Here is a 13,279-nt window from a genome sequence, read left to right as displayed (position 1 = left end):
AACTAGAGCTATCAAGCAGGAGAAAGATAAAAGGCATCCAAATAGGAAGAGAGGAACTTAAACTATGCCTGTTTGCAGATGATACGATTCTATAACTAGAAAACCCCATAGTCTCTGCCCAAAGCTTCTAGATCTGATAAACAACTTCAGCAACGTTTCAGGATACAAAATCCTTTTATAAAAGTTAGTAGCATTGCCGTACACCAACATCCACACTGTGAGTGAAATGAAGAACACAGTCTCATTCACAATAGCCACAAAAAAATAAAATACTTAGGAATATAGCTATCCAGAAAGGTAAAAGATCTCTACAATGAGAATTATAAAACACTGTTCCAAGAAATCAGAGGACACAAACAAATGGAAAAACAAGCAGTGCAGAAAGGATGTCTTATCAATAAATGGTGGCAGGATAACTGGCTAGTCATATGCAAAATAGAAATTGAACCTCTTTCTTACACCATGTTCAAAACTCAATTTAAGATGGATTAAAGTTTAAATATAAAACCTTAAACTATGAAAACCTTGGGAGATAGCCTAGGAAATACTATGCTGGACATAGCATGGCAAAGATTTCATGACAAATACACCAAATGCAATTGCAACAAAACCAAAAATTGACAAATGGGACTTAATTAATCTAAGGAGCTTCTGCACAGCAAAGGAAACCATCAACAGACAACCTACTGAATTGGAGAAATTATTTGCAAACTATGCTTCCAATAAGGGTCACTATCTAGAATCTGTAATGAACTTAACAAGTGAAAACACCACCATTAAAAAAGTGGGTAAAGAACAGAAACAGAAATTTTCAAAATAAAAAAGACATACAAGCATATGAAAAAATGTTCAACATCACTAATCTTTAGAGAGATGTAAACCAAAACCACAATGAGATACTGTCTGACACCAGTCAGAATGGCCATTATTAAAAAGTCAAAAAATAATACATGCTGGGGAGGTTCAGAGAAAGGAAATGCTTATAAACTGCTGGTAGGAATGTAACTTGGTTCAACCATTGTGACAAGCAGTGTGGTGTTTTCTCAAATAATTTACAATAGAGTTACCATTCCAACCAGCAATCACTTATTGGAGATTTATACTTCCAAAGAAGTATAAATCGTTCTGCCATAAAGATACGTGTGTGAGTATGTTCATCGCACCACTATTTACAATAGCAAAGACATGGAATCAGCCTACATGCTCATTCATAGTAGACTGAATAAAAAATGTGGCATATATACATCATGGAATACCATGTGGCCATAAAGAAGTACAAGACCATTTTCTTTGCTTCAACATGGATGCAGCTAGAGGTCAGTACCCCAAGTGAATTAATGCAGGAACAGAAAATACCGCTACAGTCACATTTATTTGTGGGAGCTACATATTAAGAACCCATGACACGAAGACAGAAATAGACACTGGGACCTTCTTGAGAGTGGAGAGTGGGAGGAGGGAAGAGATTGAAAAATTACCTAGCAGGTACTGTGTTTATTACCTGGGCGATAAAATAATTTATACATCAAACCCCTGTGACATGCAATTTACCTGTTCAACAAACCCGCACATGTATCCCTGAACCTAACACTTAAAAAAAGAATATGATGTAGTTTTGTTATTAAAATGTCCAATACATTATAAAATCTCATTACACCATATATAAAATTCCATGTGAAATAACCCACTATTTCTTTTACATTCCTTGTTATAGGCCAATAGATAAAATGAAGGCACGTCATCCAGCAATGTTAGATAAAACTTTGTGAAACAGTGTTCTTTGAAAGCTATGGGATACCAAAGAACCAACTTGACTGATACATACATATATAGAGAAACATATATATGTGTGTGTGTGCTGGTAAGTTGAAACGTGTATGTGTGTGTGTGTTGGTAAGTTGAAATTGACGTAAATGTGTATGTGTTTACATGTGTATTTTATATACAATTTATATATGTGTGTGTTTATATATATATCTCATATCTGGGTTTGGAGTGGAGACCAACAAAATAGTATCTATCACACAAATATGTTGATTTGAATTTTACTGGTTCATTGTTTATCAAATAGTATCATCTATCACACAAATATGTTGATTTGAATTTTACTGGTTCATTGTTTATCGTATATTCGTGTGTGTGTGTGTGTGTGTGTGTGGGTAAGTTGAAATTGACACGCTCATTTTATATATATATATATATGTTTTTTTATACAGTCTATATCACAATCAAGCATCAGATAAATTTTAGCCCCCAACTACTGTATAAGAAAGTCCACCAATTTTAATCTGACACTATACTTATATATGGCCTTCAAGGAGTAGGGCCAGGGCTGGTCCATCAGGGATGCTAGCAAATTCTTCATAGTAGCCCAGTGTCTAGTAGTGTAGAAGGAAATGAAAAACACAAAGATATATTTTGTGCTGTTCTTTTAAATAAAATACCATTTGACCTGGGTGTAGAAATATATTTTTCTTAAGAAATTTTCATATTTCCCAATTAAGTGTTTCAAGAGGAAGTAGAAGAAATTACAAAAATAATTTTTCTAAAGTGGCATTGATTACTAAAGTAAATGACACACATGACTACATAAATAAGTAAATAAATAAAATACACAGGAATATCTCATCCTTCTTCCATTTCCAATTCCACTACAAGGATTATAGTCTAGGCCTGCATTGTCAGGTTATAAATATCACATAAAATTAAACACAATATTACTAAATTTATAACAATATGTATATTGTTTTATAACATATATGTGTATATGGAATACAATTTATTATACATCATATTATGCAATGTATTATCACTATGTGAACCACTAGGCTAAGACCACTTGATATATTGTATGTGCTCAATTCCTATTTGTTAATTATAAATTATTCAATTCAAATATCAACTCTTTGATGTATAAGTGTAATTAAACACTCATCTTTTGGAGCTATTCTGCTTGCATTACCGTTTTGTCTCTATTACTACTAATTGTGTGCCTTTGCATCTCAATTGCCTTATCTATAAAATGATGAAAATATTAACTATCTCTTTAGTTTGTTGCTAAGATTCAGTCAGATAACAGCTAAGCAATGACTTGCACCTATCAGACACTCAAGAGTATGTAAAATGTATAAGAATCATCATAACTTTTGTTGTAATTAATTTTAATTTGGGCCTCATTTCCCCATCTAGTGAGATGTGCTCTGCTACTTTCAAACTTTCTTCAACCTATGTATAAACTTCTATAATGCATTTAACCTAGCCCCAAATTGTAGCCCTTTGGATATATGATTTATTGCTGAACATTCAAGTTTAAAGTTTTAAAAATTTTCCTTTACCAGGGATTGTGCAGCATTGATCATAATCATCATGATCATTATTTACAGTAGCGAATACATTGAAAACACTCTTTCGTTTGTTGAGTGAATGAATGCAATTATGAATGAGAAGAAACAAAATAGTAGTTCCTATATCTGCTAAGAAAGCAAAATAATATACTGTACAGTGTACTAAGCATCTGAGTTTATGTTTGTTTTAGTTTATTTGGATCAGTAATACTACATTAATTACTTAGGAGTAATAAAAAAGTAGCTTAATATTTAAATGATGTGTTAATGCAAATGAAATCCAAATGCCCTCATGGCATATAATAAAAGGGTCAGTTTTGCATTAGTTCAAATAAAAAAGAGTGATTGCGAATTGAGTCACCACAAGGCACTCAATAGGTTAGGCATGATAAACTCAGCAGAATCTCTGTCGTACTAGTCAATATCGTATCTGGGCTTTGAGTGGAGATCAACAAAATAGTATCATCTATTATACAAATTTGTTGATTTGAATTTTACTGGTTCATTGTTTATTGTATAAATTGCTTTGTTGTTTTAATTGTACAAGAGCTATTAAGTATAAGAATTTATGTTTAAGTTCATCATTTTTACATGTGTAAGTATTTAAGTAACAAAATAAAATTTTCGACTGAGAGTTCATGAGACTTGTTTTCCCTTAGAAAGAAACCATGTCTTACTCAAACTTGCATAAGCACCACACAACCAAAGTATTTATTCAGGAGAACTGTATTTGAGAACAGCTTGTTAGTGTGTAGATTTGGATATATGTGCCCTCAGAAACATCACAGCAACATACCAAAGCCCAATATATCACAGTTAATCTGCGATGCAGGCATCAGTCCAGCTGGTATATTCTACTGCTGTGAGTGCTTCACTCTATTTTTAGTGGTAATTTATTTGGCATGCAGATTGAGCTCTTTCGTGGGAATAACAAAATGACTCACGTCTTGAGCTGCCTGATTCTCCTAAGAGCCACCATGTGAGGCTGCACAATTGTGAACCTGAGACAGTTGGTAATTGCTTCTTTTCCACTCCCTCTTCTACACTTGTATGAACTCTCTTGAATAAATAATGAGTAACAACTTCTTTTTTCCCCTACCCCAACAACTAAGTCTCATAATTAGAATTTGCTACTTCTATTAATACATTCAATTATGTGCTGATTCAAGCATCTTCAGGTCAAATGCGTTAGAAAACAGCTAATTATGCCCTTTCCCATGGGTAGGAAAATCTTTAAATTTAATTAAACGACCTTAACTCAACTCCTTCACATTAGGGTCTACATTCTGATGGATTTCCTACAGGGTGACTTAAAGAGCCAAGCTCAGTAGTAAAATCAGCAGCAGTTCTTACTTGTTATTTATTCTTTAAAACAAAATTATTTTTGGTTGAAGACTATTTTGACCGTTAATTTCATTCTCTCGATTATTAATTTCATTCTCTCAATCATGCTTCTGCATTCACTCCTGAAAACACAGATCAGTTGAGAAAGCTTGCTTTTCACTTTTAAAGTTGTTTACTTTCTATTTTTGGCTCCATTAAGATACCGTAAATACAGACTACCATTCCTCAGTCTCAATATTCTCTTTGACATACTAATCATCACATAAGCAAAGGTGGCAGAAACAAACCTTAAAAAAAAATGTTACACATCACATCTGAGCCATGCAGGGTTCAAATACACAGAATGTTCTTTTATGAGAGAAAGCCACAAAATATTTTTCTATTTCCTGTTTCTAAATTAGAAAATTAAAATAGAGCTATCTTAGTTTAATGTTTTCCAGGAAAGCATAAAAGTCAAGCCAGATCATTTGCTTTTTCTTTAGTTTTATAAATTTTTTTTGTTTTTACTTAGAAAAAACTTGTTTTTTGTTTTTTTTTTTTTCTTGAAAATTGGACTTACATAAAAAGAAAAATCCAGATGTTCAAGGGAAGTAAGCAATCTGGAAAAAGGCAATTGTATAATATCCTTAGATGAGTTTTTTTCTTTCATCCATTCTCTCTCAATCCCTTCCTTCCTCTTATTCTCCCCAGTCCTTCCATTCTTTTTCTTCCCTTTCCTTCTCCTCTTCTCATACTACTTTTTTGTTGTTGTTTGGCCAAGTGCTTCTAGAAGGTGGTGAATTACATGTACAACAGATTGATACCTCAACATTCCTGTGATGGGACAAACCCACTTCCAATATCATTTTTCTTGCTTGTTTGAATCAGAGTCGTTAAATAATAATTAATGATACTAAATATTCTTGTTAATTCAAAAATTAAGCAGCAGGAGCCAGTGGAGATTTTTGAAAAGGCCAATGATATTAGGAATCATCTATCAATGATGGGCAGGAAGAATTGCAAGATGGTAGACTCATTAGCAGAGTTTATCGTTCTCTGGTAGAAGGTATGGAGGGTTTTGAATAGGTTAGCAAAGAGACTACAGAAATGACTTTACACTGAAAGGCATTTAGGAGAAAGAATTAACCAATGACATACTGAATATGAAAAATAAAGTATAGAAGTATGCCAAAGATTTTTTTTAGCTTTCAGACATGAACTACTAAGGAAAAACAGAAGTATTAGAAATGGGAATTGATCAGGAGAGCAAGTTGGGTAAACAAGGTAAATTCAGTCTTAGGCATACTGCCATTCATGTTATGAAATTACTTCCAGGTGGAAATGAAAAAAATCAATGTAGAAAATTTTCAGAAGGTTGGAGAAATTGAGTAAATTCAAGCAGACAAAAAGCACCTCAGGGCCTTGTTGACGTATAGTCCCTGAACCTCTTGATAGCTTAACCATTAATATCCCCGCATGATTTTTATCAGTCTTTGTGGGATCACAAAACAATAATGCTAATTCAAAAATGTGCCATTTATAATTCTTTTTCTGTTTTGTGAGGCAGATGGACCCTGATAACTGGAAGATCTTTTACAAACTGAAATATTTTATTAAATGAGGGTTTGAGGTGCATGTTTGAAGGTAAGAAACACCAGTAAGAAATAGCAAATGCTACAGAAAGGTCAGGAAGGAAGGAAGATGCATAGCACTGTGGTTAGGACAGCTGTAGAAGCAATTGTTAGGAGACAGAGTGAGTGCTGGTAGTGGAGGGTGGGGAAACTTGGGCGTAAACATTGTAATACATAGTGATTAATTTTTGAGTGAAATTTTGGAGTGAAAATTATGACATGTTATAATACAATTATTTCATATGTATTGCATGAGCCCTATGAGCCCTAGGGATTTTGAATAACATGCGTATTTCTCATTATTCTAAGTATGGTAGAGGTTTCTTTCGTATGAATAAAAAAAAAATGTTGTGAATCCTACTTTAAGTGTAGCGTAGAATAGGAAAACATTCTACTCAAGGGGTCAATCACACATGATTAATACTTGTGCATGGGTGTGTGTTGTGCAATGAGATGTTAGAAATCCCAGACAGGGAACCTACAAGGTGAAGTTAGCCTCTACAGCAGTGAAGGGCATAATCCTTGTAGTGCAGAATGGGCTTGCTGAAGAAGAGTTGAAGCAATTGAGGGTGTGAATCTCCATGATCACAGGTAAAGTTTCTGATCAGCAAGAAGCAGGAGAAACCACTTTATCATATTGCTGGATATTAATAGAAAACACTTGAAAATAAGTTAGTGAGTTGGGGATAGTTTCATAGTTCAGTGAGACCCAGAAGTCCCATAGTATTTCAAGAGGAGAGTGAGGTTTCAGGAATTTAGGCCTAGATTAGCTCCTGCCTCAATCTCTGGGAAGGGATGTGAAGATAGGAGTAGGTAAAGGAGTCATGATACTCGTTGTTTGAACATGCCATGTGTTTTATCCCTCAATCTGGAATTCCCATTTTTATCTTAACTGCATGTGAAATAACCTAATGCTGGTACACTTTGAATGGGACATTCTGGGGAAATCTCCCTCATAAAATGAAGTAGGCTTGTCAGAGAAAGCCTCAATCCTATTGTGATTTATAGTACCTAATATTTGAGGCAAAGTGCTATTCTTCACAACAACCATGTAAAATCGGTGGCTTTATCTTTGTTTCACCAATGAAAAATAACTTTCCCAAAGTCACACAGTTGTAACTGGCAATGTCTGTATTTCACTCTAAGTCTCTCCAATTAAAACTCCTTGTTCTTAGCCATTATGCTTTTAGGAAACCACTTTTCAAATATGTTGGTAAAATATGAAATGAAAAATGCTTAATCAGAATTTTATTGACAAGTTTGCACAACTACTCCTCTGGCTAATGCAGTTAGAAATATACTACACCATCGCTGTTTAGATCTAGTTGGGTGTTAGGGGAGACTGAAGGCAGGGAGCAGATTGGGCTGGTTTTATTGCCCTCCACAAACATTTAGCACATTTTCTCATTCTTTTAAAGAATCCTAAGTGTTTCATTATATTTTTAGGCTACAATTCAAATCAGGTTACCATCAAGAGCTTTTGTAATTTGGTCCGACTTTATTAATCCAAATTTTTCAATTGATTTCAAAACCCACAGATACCTAAGGAGCTCTAGGAGTATACCAGGCACTATACTAGGGATGAGAAACAAAACAAAAATTAGTGCATTTTTTTTCTAGAATCCCATGGACTTGTTAACTTTTAAAGGTAATGTAAGTGCTATACTAAAGGACATGCCAAGTGCTAACAAAACACAAAAACTAGCTTGAGCAACAAAGTGAGGCGTCATCTCTACAAAAAATACAAAAATTAGTGGACCATGGTAGTGCGTGCCTATGGTCCCTGGTACTTGGAATAAGGAGGTGGCAAAGTTGCCTGATCTCAGGAGCTCTAGGCTGCACTGAGCAAAGATCACACCACTGCACTCCAGCCTACGTGGGAGAGTGAGACCCTATTTAAAAAAATGAAACAAATCAAACAAAACCCCATAAATATGGAAATAAAGAACTACTTGAAAAGGTAGGGTAAGGTAGAAAATGTGACATTTGAGCTTGGTATTTAAAAATGAACAGAAGCATGTCAGGCAGAGAAGAGATAGAGGACATTTTAAGGAGCAGCATGAGGGTGTGAAGTAGTAAAGTATATTCAAATACTGACAAGGAGCTCGGTGAAGGATGAACCAATTATGTGCACAGAGAAGAGTAGTTAAAAAAGTTTAAGATACAGCATGGGGCTAGACTTATGAAAGTACTTACTTGCCTTGCTAAAGATTAAACAGTATTCTTTTTTTCTTTTAATATTTATTTTCTTTTTAGCATTCACTTCCAGTTACATGCAAGACAAAAAAAAAGGAAATCTAGCAATCTTTCATTTGACCATGTCCTTTGGCTGTAATCTCTTCTATAGGCTGCATACAGTAAAACCCAAAGAGAAATTCTCTCATCTAGGTCTCCTAATACTGATTTTGCACATCTTTAAAGCCTGAGATGAGTACTTAGAATTCTGACTCCTAGGTTTTCTGGAAGAAAGAAAAACAGATTAAATCATGAGTTTTATGCTCCTGGATACTGGCTTAAGCAAAAAACTTATGACCAAGTCCTTAAAAGCAAATGTAACAAAAATAAAAGTAGATAAATGAGACTTAATTAAACTAAAAATCTTCTGCACATGAAACAACCAATAAAGTAAACAGACAGTCCAAAGAATGAGAAAAATATTTGCAAACTATGCTCGGAGAAAGGACTAATATCCAGAAGCTAAAAGGAATCAAACAGCTCAACAAGGGAAAAACAAGTAACCCCATCAAAAAGTGGGCAAATGACATGAACGAACATTTCTCAAAAGATGTCATACAAGCAGCCAACAAATATTCAAAAATGCTCAACATCACTAATTATCAGAGAAATGCAAATTACAACTACAATGAGATGCCATCTCACACCAGTCAGAATGATATTTATTAAAAAGTCAGAAAACATCAGATATTGGTGAGTTTGCATACAAAAGAGAACACTTATACAGTGTTGGTGAGAATATAAATTTGTACAACCTTTATGGAAAACAGTATAAAGGTTTGTCAAAGAACTAAACATAGAATTACTATTTGATCCAGGTTAGGTGCAGTGGCTCACGCCTATAATCCCAGCACTTTGGGAGGCTGAGGTGGGCAGTCATGAGGTCAGGAGATCAAGACCATCGTGCCCAACATGGTGAAAGCCCGACTCTATTGAAAATACAAAAAAATTAGCTGGATAGGGTGGCGCATGCCTGTAGTCCCAGCTACTAAGGAGGCTGATGAAGGAGAATCACTTGAACCCAGGCAGCAGAGGAGGCCGTAAGCCGAGATTGTCCTCACTGCACTAAATCCTGGGTAGCAGAGCAAGACTCCATCTCAAAGAAAAAAAAAAAAAAAAAAAAAAAAAGGATTACTATTTGATCCAGCAATCCCCACTACTAATATCCAAAGGGAAATAAATTGTTCTATGAAAAAGATATCTGTACTCATATGTTTATTGCAGCACTCTTTAAAATAGCAAAGACATGTAATCAACTTAAGTGTCCATCAATGGAGAAATGGCTAGAAAATGTAGCACATATACTACATAGAATACTATACAGCCATAAAAAAGAATGGGACATCTATGTAGCAACATGGATAGAAATGGAGAACATTATCCTAAGTGAAATAACTCAGAAAGTCACATACCACATGTTCTCACTTATGGAAAAACTAAACAATGGGTACACATGGATATAAATATGGAAATGGAGATTCCAGAAGGGGAGAGAGTGGGAGAAGAGTAAAAAATTACCCATGAAGTAAAATATTAACTATTTGTGTGATGGCTACATTAAAAGGCCAGACTTCAAAACCACCCAATATATGCACATAAGAAATTTGCACTTGTGTCTGCTAAATACATAAAAATAAAAACAAAATTAAATCATGGGTCTTAAAAAGAAAACTTTAGTTCTTAAAAAGCGTACTCTGGCAGCACATGTCAAGATCAGTTGAGGAAAAGGGACATTTCTCTTTTTCCTTATATAACATTTTAATCCAGCCATAATGGTCTCTTCACTGTATTCCAGTACACCACAGCGGTTGTGACTGAAGCATTTTTGTTCCTTTTCTCATGTTATTAATTCTACCTTCTTAGGAATAGAGCTCTTCTCCCTTCTGACTTCCAAATCCAATCCTATCTCTTCTTCAGGCTCCAGAGCAAGCCCCAACTCCTCAGTAGCAAGCATTATGTCAGACTCTCCAGAAGTAAACCCCAAGACAAGGACTCCTGAGCAAGTGATTTGTTAAGATGTGTTCTCAAGAAAACTGGTAAGAATGTGGGGAAGTGGCAGGGGGAAGAGGAAGAGGCTGAAAAGAGTTGCAGACCGCTTGATCCTGTGGGGAGCTCTGGAGTGTAAACTACACCTCAAATTTGTCCTGTCTTTCATAGAAGGAGGATGAGCTTTTATACTCCCATATGAGTCAATCATTAAGTGTTGGCTTCTCCAAGGAGGAAGGCATTGGCAGGGCAAGTTACTTGATATTTTTGATTCTTTGCACTGTAGGCAAAACTGTTGGGCTCATCCAAGGCCAGGCCATTGAAGACAGTTGCAGGTAAAAAGCATTAAAATTAAAACACACTTAACTTGTGTGTTGGATACACAGAAGGGGTAAAAGGGATTCTAGAGCACCTGGATGGAACAATGACAGGGTCAGAAAGGCTCTCCTCCTCTGCTTCTGCCAGGTTAGTATGTACTCTAAAGTTCTCTGAGTTATTTTGTCTGCCTCTCAGACAAACCTGTGCTACTGAACCTGTTCTTCTTTGGGGTGTTCCTTGGTGCCTAGCTTACTGCATATAGAATAAAAGCATTTGGTCCCAAGTAGCCTGAGACATCGAGGAAAAATTTCAAAACAGTTTGCCTCCTTGAGATTTTTCCAAATCCGAGGAACCAACCAAAGTCCTGGGAAGACCCTTACAGTATGATTATCAGCTTAAGTGGGCCCTTGAACCCATTTCACTCCTTATATGAACCCTATGCTATTCTTCAGAGTCTATAATGACTCCTAGAGTTCATGAGTGTGTGAGATAATATATCCATCAATTCAAGTATAAAACCACAGAAATGGAGACCAATTTAGTCAGCTGATGGTAGAGTACTGAGTGATCCTTGGTGGCTCCAAAATGCAGTTTGCCAGCATGGAACCTGATCAAATGTAATAGCTCTCCTAGTAATGCATTGGAAACTATCTCAGTATGCACATTTTAAAATGAAAAGTATAGTAGAAAATTGACTGTCAGCCATGTGTAGAGACAGTAGGTCTCTTCTTTCTTTTATTTCTCTATTTTTCATGGATAGATAGCAATCTAAGACATTTACATGCAGAATGAAGCCTGAGAAATTACTTAACTAAAGCACCTTCCAACCTAAACTGGTAGGAGCAAAGTGATGTCCACTGATGTTTTTTTTAATCCAATTCCAAAATGAATATATTGTACTTATGCATATATTTTCTCCCTTACATCATTTTACCTTTTTTGAGGGAAAAAAAATGCTTAGAGAAAAGGGTGTTGCTTATATGCAATCTTCCCTTTTGTCTGTTGTCAAGATTAAAATGACAATAATAATGTCTTCTTTTTTGTGATGTGTGAAGCAAAGAGGTAACTCAGGAGCGTATAGGCATCTGCTATTGGCTAGAGTGCAAAAGAGCAGCTTAAGAGCAGCTCAGCGTGCACCCTCGTAACACAGCTTCTTTCATATTCCTCCCTAACCTGTCTTCTTACCATGACTATTTCTGTTTTAGAGATTTGAGATACTGACTTCTTAATGCTTGTCCAAACTCCTCTGGCTGCCATATTGAAGGAACACTGCAAAAACCATCTGAGATTAGATAAGATCTGCTTCTCAATCATCAAAATTAAAATGTACGAAAATCCTGCATGTAAATGTCAGTCTTCAGTAACCGATAAATAATCTCACGACTTCTTCTTGCTCTCTTCTACAATCGTGAACTCTCTTATTTTTCATTCATTTATTTTTTGAGACAGAGTTTTACTCTTGTCACCCAGGCTGGAGTGGAATGGCACAACCTCAGCTCACTAGAACCTTCACTTCCTGGGTTCCAGCAACTCTCCTGCCTCAGCCTCCCAAGTAGCTGGGGTTACAGGCATGTGCCACCATGTCTGGCTTATTTTGTATTTTTAGTAAAGATAGGGTTTAACCATGTTGGTCAGGCTTTTCTTGAACTCCTGACCTCAAGTGATCCACCTGTCTCAGCCTCGCAAAGTACTGAGATTACTAGCGTTTGCCCCCGTGAGTGGCCAAACTCTCTTATTTTTTTTAGTTGTGGCCATCATCTGAAAGAGCTCCTCCTAATTTCTGCTTCCTTGCATTAGGGGTCTTGCTTTCAAAGTTAGTGTGGGTCTGTTTGCTGGTAAGCCTAGGTAACATGCCTTGCTCTAGGTTCAAGAGAAGCTAGGAAAATGAAAATTTCAGCTTATGTAGAATTCTCAAAATTTAAAAATGGTATTAGAATATAGGACCATCACAGTGACAAATGTCCAAAAAATCGCTGATTTGGGTTATTCCAAATCCACGTTCACTCTTCTTTCCTTTCTTACACAGCCTGCTCTGATAACATGTATGTCTGTAAAGAAATAAGCTTAATGATTGGTTGATATGAGAATGATGTGAGTATAATACAAAAGTTTCACTGGTTTATTTATGATTTTCCTCAGCATGCAAATGTTTTGTGCCATCGAGTAACAATGAGTGAATGCTCACACAGCTGAACACAGCAGACTATGGAGCAGCACAATATTATAATTATACAAGGTGTCTATTCACAATACTCTCTCCTCTTTTATTCTGGGCATGTACTCTGCTCAACGAGTGCTTATTGAATGATTCTGTTCAACATCTGTGCAGTTTGCTCATGTCTTCATAAATTACTGAACTTGATTCTTTTTTATATATAACTTTCTTAAAACAGTACAAGATATTCTGTAGTTAAAAATTTAAGAATTATAACATCTTTCTTT

At 35.6% G+C, this 13,279-nt stretch overlaps 1 long non-coding RNA gene across 1 annotated transcript in view; it reads left to right on the top strand.

Annotated features, from left to right (window-relative positions):
* Positions 1 to 11,360, top strand: part of LOC141582679 (uncharacterized) — a 205,846-nt gene extending 194,486 nt beyond the window's left edge. The window contains exon 3 of the long non-coding RNA XR_012515565.1: positions 10,451 to 11,360. This is a non-coding gene — a long non-coding RNA (uncharacterized LOC141582679). The remainder of the gene's footprint in view (positions 1 to 10,450) is intronic.
* The last annotated feature ends 1,919 nt before the right edge of the window (positions 11,361 to 13,279 follow it).

This window comes from Saimiri boliviensis, chromosome 2, assembly GCF_048565385.1.
Source record: "Saimiri boliviensis isolate mSaiBol1 chromosome 2, mSaiBol1.pri, whole genome shotgun sequence".
NCBI classification, from domain to species: Eukaryota; Metazoa; Chordata; class Mammalia; order Primates; family Cebidae; genus Saimiri; species Saimiri boliviensis.
This window is presented reverse-complemented; position numbering and strand designations above follow the sequence as displayed.